Below are 8,195 nucleotides of genomic sequence, written 5' to 3'. Positions count from 1 at the left end.
ACAATAAATTTTTTATATGCAATATATAGTTCAAATACTAATAAACATTTATATAATAAACATAATTCTTTTTTATTTATTTTCCATTTTATTTCTGTTTCATTATACGTACCTGAGTAGTATCTGCAATGACGTTCTAATTTTTCTTCTTCATATCTATATTTAAGTACTCCTCCATAACTACATTCACTAGCATCTGCTTCTACTATATATATAATTTTTTTATTTTCGTCTGGGAATTGTAATTTTGGTAACTCTTTACAAAGTATTATTATTTTCTGAACTTGTTTTTTGTCTTCTTTGTTGTAATTATATTCTACATTCTTTTTTAATTTTTTCTGTAAGGGCTTTAGGTTTTCTGCTAATTTTGGTATATATTCCCTTACTTGGTTTACTAATCCTAAAAATGATTGTAATTTCATTTTTGTATCTAATTCTTTTTTTGAATTTATTATTTTTTGTACTATATGTTGTTGCATTTTTACTCCACTTTTATCTATTTATATTCCTAAAAACTCTATTTGGTTTTTCATTATTCCGGCTTTCTTTTCACTTAAACTTATTTTCGATTTTTCTATTATATCTGTAAATTGTTCAAATAATTTTAAATGTTCCTCTTTAGTTTTTGTATATCATCTATCTATACTATACAATTAGGTAATTATTTAAAATAACTCTCCATAAAGTATTGATATCTACCTGGTGCATTTTTATATCCAAACGGTAATACGTTCCATTCATAAAATCCTTGTGGTACTGTAAATGCGGTTAATTCCTTACAATTTTCATCTAACTTTAAGTGGTAAAATCATGATTTACAGTCAAATTTACTAAAGTAATTATATCCTTGTATTTGTCTTATTTTTAATATCTTATTTGGTATTGGGTAATTATATGTCATAGTTTTTACATTTAAATTTCTATAATCAATAACCATTCTACTTTTTCCTCTTTTTTGTTCACTATGTTTATTTACTATAAATGCTGGACTATTATGTTTACTATTACTTTTTTGTTTATATAATTTTTCTAATAATTCATCTATATGTATGTTAAATTCCTTTAAATCGTCAAAATTATATGTTAATGGTTTTTGAGTTATTATGCTATTTTTATCTATTAATTATTTTTTATCGTAGTTTTATGTTTTTCCTATCCTTTTAATGGATCTTCACTGTATAGTTGTCTTAATTTTTTCTTTATTATTTCTACCTTATCTATTGAAAATATAGTTATTTCTTTTTTATTTATCAAAAATACAACTAGTTCTACTGTGTCTTCTGTATTTTTTATATTTTCTAACTTTTGTGTAATTTTTTCGCTTCCTTTTATCCAATCAGTTTTCTTTTTTATTTTATTAATAACTCTCTTTGCTCTTACTTTTTGTTTACATGGTGTTGTAAACCACCAATCTGTTTTATTTATTATATGCGGGTATAATTTATCTAAAAATGACATTCCTAAAAGCATATCTTTTGGTGTTAGTTCATAATTATAGATTTCTTCTATTGTTATTATTTTATCCCATATCTGTATTTTTACACTTTTAGATTTATATGTAATTAAACTTCCTTCATTATTAAATACTTTGACTATTATTGGTGTTTTTAATATATCCCATTTACTTTCTGGTAAACAGTTGTATCTACACAAGTTTTCTTCTGCTCCTGTATCTATCATAGGTGCATAATATTTATTATAATATCCTTCTACTATTATTTTTACAAGTACATATATTTTCATGTCATGTCAAAGTTCTTTTTATGAATAATTTCTCTTTATTATATGTTATAGATAATTGTGTATGTTCTATATTATATGGTTTTACTTGTTCTAACCATTTTATTCCTAATATTATATTTGATTTTTGCATTTCTTCTTTTATTTCAAATTCAATTTTTATTTTTCTAACTCCAATTATTATTTTTTTTTCAACCGTATCTTTAATGTTTATTAGACTCATTGGTAGATCTGGGCATATATTACTATTAGATTTTATTTCTTCACTTTTTACTAGATATTTTGCTATATAATTTTTTTCTTGTCCTTTGTTTAAGAGTATTAAATATTCTTTTTCATTTATTGTTCCTGTTATGTAATATTGGTTTAAATTAACTGTTGAAGTTGTTTCATAACTTGTTCTTTTTTATGAGCTTGATAATTCTGATTTTTCATTAGCTATTCTTTTTGACGTACTTATTCTATCATTTATTATTTCTAAATCTTCTTCTAGGTCTATATTCTTGTAACTATAATCATTATTATCAATTGTTTTTACGAACTGTTCAAAAGGACTTTTATTTGTATTTTATTAATTTTATTTTTTCCTGTTATTTTATGTTTTGTTGTTAATACATATAGATTTTTACATCTTGCTATAAATATTTTACTTCCTGGGGTTAGTGCTATTCCTAATATTTTCCAATATAATACTAATGATTTATCTATATTTTTATCTGTTATTGCTACTGAATAATTCACACTTATTATAAATTAAAATTTTTGGTATATAAAATTTCCTTTTATGATAGTTATTATACTTTTTTCTATAGGTTTTATAATTCTATCATCTGCTAAATATAATTCCATTGGTGTATCTATTCCTTCTCTAAAACATGCTTTTATTAATATCTCTGTTCCTCCAAGGTGTACGTATCTTATTGGGTCTTTACTTTTTATATCGTTTATTTATTTTTTAATTATTCTTTTTGTTACTAGTGGCATACTAGCTCTTCCTTTTGCATATCTACGGTCTATTACATGTTCTTTTTGTCCTACTACGTAGTATTCTTCCTTTTTTCTACTAAATATATTTTTTATTATTGGTATTTTAAATATTTTTTCTACACTTAGGTCTAACTCTTTTCCTTTTATTTCATCAAATATATTATTAAAGAATATTATTTTTTGATCTGTTCCTTCTTCATTTAAATATTCTTCCTTTGTTATTATTTTTATATCTTCTTCAGTTATTTCGTTCATTTTTATATCTTCTTCAGTCATTTGATTCATCTAATTCACTATCTATTTCATTATCTGTTTCATTCTCCGAAATTTCATATATACTATCTTCACTTTCTAATTCGTAATCTATATAATCTATTTGCATATATTCTGTATTTTCTATTTTTATTTATGATATTTGTTTCTTTTTTGGATTTTCAGGCATTTTACAATCTCTAGCTAAATGTCCTAGTTTTCCACAATTATAACAAGTACATTCTTTTATAGATTTCTTTTTCCTATATGGTCTTTTATTTTTATAATTTTTTACATAATATCTTTTTCTTGGTTTCTTATACTTATATTTTGATTTCTTGTATTTCTTATATCTTTTTCTTTTCTTATAATATCTTTCTTCACATCCAAATTGAGGTGCTATTTTATCTTTGCAACATGCTAAATTTCTTATTAATGTTTTTTTTCATTTTTATTTCTTCTCTATATTTTCCACATAGATTTATATACCATTGTTGTAAAAATTTTATTCTTGCTCCTAGGGTATCTACTATTTTTGCTTCATCCCAACACTTTATTATTTTTTAACTAAATGGCTCAGGTAATTTACTAAAATATAATTTTCTTATTTATTTACTTTCTTCTATATTATATGTTCCTTTATAATAATATTCTTTAAATGCGCACGTATACTCATCTATATAGCACATATTACATATTGCTAGTTTTAACATTAAATTCCTATTCGTATCTTTTTCTTTATTTGGCTCTTCTTCTTCCGTTGTTACACTGCTAAATTCATTTCTTATAGCTATTTCATATTTTTTCAATATTTCTGTTGGTAGTATTTTAGTAGTTATTGATGTTCTTTCTGTTTTATTATCAGATCTTAATACTTTTCTACTTGCTTCGGCTAGGTTTAAAAACTATAATTTTACTGTTCCTATTAATGTCTTTTTTATATATTCTGGTGTATTTGTTGTATCTATTTTATTATCTAATAACTTTTTTGACATGTATCTTACCCATAGTTGTATTATTTTATTTGTGTCTATTATACAGTCTAAATATAAAAAGTTGTAATTAATTATTTGTTTTGGTGTCCATTTATTATATTTATCCTTTGGATTATATCTTTTAAACTTATTTTTGTAATTATAGGTTGGTTTTTTTATTTCTGATGTACTAGGTATTATATTTTTATCTAGAGTATTTACTTCTGTATTTATTAGTTCTAGATTTTCTTTATAAATTACTTCTTGTTCTTCATTAATTTCTAGTTTTCCTATGTTTTCTAGAATTTTTGTATATGTTTCACTATCTTCCGAATCATAATTATCTGTTTCTTCAGCATCTACTTTATTTATTTCTAATTCACTGGTTTCTAATTCTTTATTTTTTATTTCTAATTTTTCTTTAAATTGATTTATCTCGTTTAATAGTTTTTGTTCTTTATCTTTTTCTTCTTTTCTTTCTATTTTTTTCATACAAATCTTTTAGCATTTGTAGTTCATTTTCTAATTCATCAATCCTACTGTTCTTAGTTTCTTCTAATTTTTGAATTTCTTCTATGGTTTGTTGTTTTATTTGATCTATTTCCTTTTTTCTGTCTATCTCTTCATTTTCTCCTTCTATTCTTACCATGACTGCCAACTTATCTTCGAATTTTAATTCTTCTTTTTCTAACATTAAATATAAATGTTCACCTATTTTCTTATATATTCTTCCTAAATTAGAGAATACTATTTTTCTTTTTAATCCTTCATGATTTTCATATGTTTTTTCATCTATTATAAATTCTTCTTTGTTCATTTTATTTAAACGTATATAGGTTATGTTGATATATATATTCTGGACTGTCTATTGTTGATTCTAAATTTGATATTTCTTCTTTTTGTGCATTTATTGAGTTTTTACTAACTCCGACAATTATGTTATACTATTGTCTTTCTATACTTATTTTTAATTCTTTACGTTTTTCAGATATTATTTGTTTTAATTCTTTATATTTTTTTAATTTTTGTTCGTTATTCATTTAAACAATATTTATAATCTTTTGGTGAATATCTAAATCTGATTTTATCATAATTATGTGGTATGTGTCTCATTCTTCTAGATTTTAAATGAATTATTAATTTTACTTCAATACTAGATATTAAAGTAATTAGGTAGGCTAATCTATGGGGATCTTCTTTTATTTTATTGAGACTTTTATATTTTGAATAATTACCAGTTAAAGTTTCTCTATTTTTAAATGGTCTTTTTATAATTAATAAATCAATTAAATAAATTAATCAAATAATCCAAATATATACTACTTCCGTAACTTTAATTAACATAGGCTCTGATACCAATAGAAGGGGGTTATTAAATTTCTTTTATGACAGTTATTATACTTTTTTCTATAGGTTTTATAATTCTATCATCTGCTAAATATAATTCTATTGGTATCGGAGCCTATGTTGTTTAAAGTTACGGAAGTAGTATGTAATTGGATTTATTATTTGATTAATTAATTATGGAAGACCATTTAACTAATAATTATTCAGAATATAAAATTCTAAATAAATCAAAAAAAGACCTCCATAGATTAGCCTACCTAATAACTTTACTATCTAGTATTGAAGTAAAATTAATAATTCATTTAAAATCTAGAAGAATGAGACACATACCACCTAATTATGATAAAATCAGATTTAGATATCCACCAAAATATTTTAAATATTTTAAAAAATATAAAGAATTAAAACAAATAATATCTGAAAAACGTAAAGAATTAAAAATAAGGATAGAAAGACTACAGTATAACATAATTGTTGGAGTTAGTAAAAACTCAATAAATGCACAAAAAAAAGAAATATCAAATTTAGAATCAATAATAGACAGTCTAGAATATATATATCAATATAGCCTATATATGTTTAAATAAAATAAATGAAGAAGAATTTATAATAGATGAAAAAAAATATGAAAATCACGAAGGATTAAAAAGAAAAATAGTATTCTCTAATTTAGGAAGAAGATATAATAAAATAGGTAAACATTTGTATTTAATGTTAGAAAAAGAAGAATTAAAATTAGAAGATAAGTTGGCAGCCATGGTAAGAATAGAAAGAGAAAACGAAGAGAGACAGAAAAAAGGAAATAGATAAAATAAAACAACAAATCATAGAAGAAATACAAAAAATAGAAGAAACTAAAAACAGTAGGATTGCTGAATTAGAAAATGAACTACAAATGCTAAAAGATTTGTATGAAAAAAGACAGAAATAAAAAAGAAGAAAAAGATAAAGAACAAAAATTATCAAACGAGATAAATCAATTTAAAGAAAAATTAGAAATAAAAAATAAAGAATTAGAAACCAGTGAATTAGAAATAAATACAGTAGATGCTGAATAAACAGATAATTATGATTCGGAAGATAGTGAAACATATACAAAAATTCTAGAAAACATAGGAAAACTAGAAATTAATGAAGAACAAGACGTAATTAATAAAGAAAATCTAGAACTAATAAAAACAGAAGTAAATACTCTAGATAAAAATATAATACCTAGTACATCAGAAATAAGAAAACCAACCTATAATTACAAAAGTAAGTTTAAAAGATATAATCCAAAGGATGAATATAATAAATGGACAACAAAAAAAATAATTAATTACAACTTTTTAGAATTTATAGTAGAATTATTCAAAGAATAGCATGTTAAGAATTTTTTTAGCAAAGTGGAAAAGGAGAAAAATCCCTAAGAACTATGCCATCCTAAAGGTGAAATCGGTAAGGCAAGAAAGTCGTGATAGGGGAGTAGCCAGAGTAGAGGCACTGTTTAAGAGAAAAGTATCCAGATTACCATGTTAATAGTGACCGAAGAACATGTTATTTAAGAATAATCTAGTATATAGTAATCTAAAATGATCATATTTTTTTATGTGTATGATTGAAGGGAATATTTTGAAAAAAGCATCATATGAAAAATGAATACTTATTTATACACAAACTCCCCTCAGTAACTTTAATATAAAGACACTAATTTGTTTTTAGGACATCTCCTTCAGAGATACTAACCATAACTTCCTTTAACTCCTAATGTCATCGCCTTATAACTAACACTATCAGTGTCATCAACATCTATAATTCTAAAGACTCAACATTCTATTTTCAACTTCTTAGGATACTAACATTTGAACTCTAATATCCTAACATCATAATTTAACAAAATTTTAAAACTATACCAAAAGTTCACATAGTCTATCTATTTCTCCCTCAATTCAGCTCCACATAACACCATATAACAACTCCCTAGACCTCTCCATACTAAGAAGTTTACAATCATAAGCTAGGGATACATGGCACTCATAACACAAAACCGAGCACACTTTATTCATATAACTTATGGCTCTTATCCTTCTAATGATTTAACCAGCATTTCTACTTTAACACTAGACGTCATGCATATACCATAGTTACACACTTCAATAAGTCATAAGTAATCAACCTACACTCTTTCAAAAATTATATCCAACCTTCTAAATCACTACTACAAATCTTGCTTCACAATTCTCTAGCTAACACTCTTATGACTACAATTAACATCTAAAGTTTAACTTAGTCTCTAACAACAATAATACACCACCAATAAAATATCCCATGCAATATACTAGTCCATCAATTAGTGAAATAAACATAAATTCTTTATATAACTTAACTATGACCCACAAAAAATTCTTCCTCACCAAATTACCACTACACCTTATTATTCATTACACATCTTCGCACATACCAAACCAACATATAACTACAAGGTCAAAATAAAGGAACCCCTAGCGTTAAAACTATCTAACAAGGATAGTCGATCTTAATCTTATTACCTAACCCATTATGGTCTATAGAACATTTACCTCCTCACATCACATCCGCTCACCCATGCATACACCCTAACTATCTTTAAGATTCTGTAAACACCACCAAGTCCCCTCTTTCTATGATCTCCCCAAGTGAAGGCTATATTCTTAAATTTGTAGCCAACCAATCCTTTCATTTAGAAAACCTATGATTTATTTCACTACTATAATATCTAGTCCTCATAAACTAATTCTTGTTTCAACCAAATATGCAAATATTTCAACTAACCAATCTCTTTATCGACTACCATAAGAGCATATTAGTTAGCTAACATCATAAGAGTATACCAACTCCAACACCTCAAGACTTAGTCGACAATGGTGCTTATGGTCA

The 8,195-nt window shown here is 24.4% G+C and overlaps 1 pseudogene; it reads right to left on the bottom strand.

The window, feature by feature from the left end:
• Positions 1-2,995: 2,995 nt before the first annotated feature.
• On the bottom strand, positions 2,996-4,770 carry LOC124898178 (annotated as a pseudogene).
• Positions 4,771-8,195: the final 3,425 nt, after the last annotated feature.

Source organism: Capsicum annuum, chromosome 4 (assembly GCF_002878395.1).
Source record: "Capsicum annuum cultivar UCD-10X-F1 chromosome 4, UCD10Xv1.1, whole genome shotgun sequence".
NCBI classification, from domain to species: domain Eukaryota; kingdom Viridiplantae; phylum Streptophyta; class Magnoliopsida; order Solanales; family Solanaceae; genus Capsicum; species Capsicum annuum.
The sequence above is the reverse complement of the archived record's forward strand: the minus strand, read 5'-3'. Positions and strand labels throughout refer to the sequence as shown.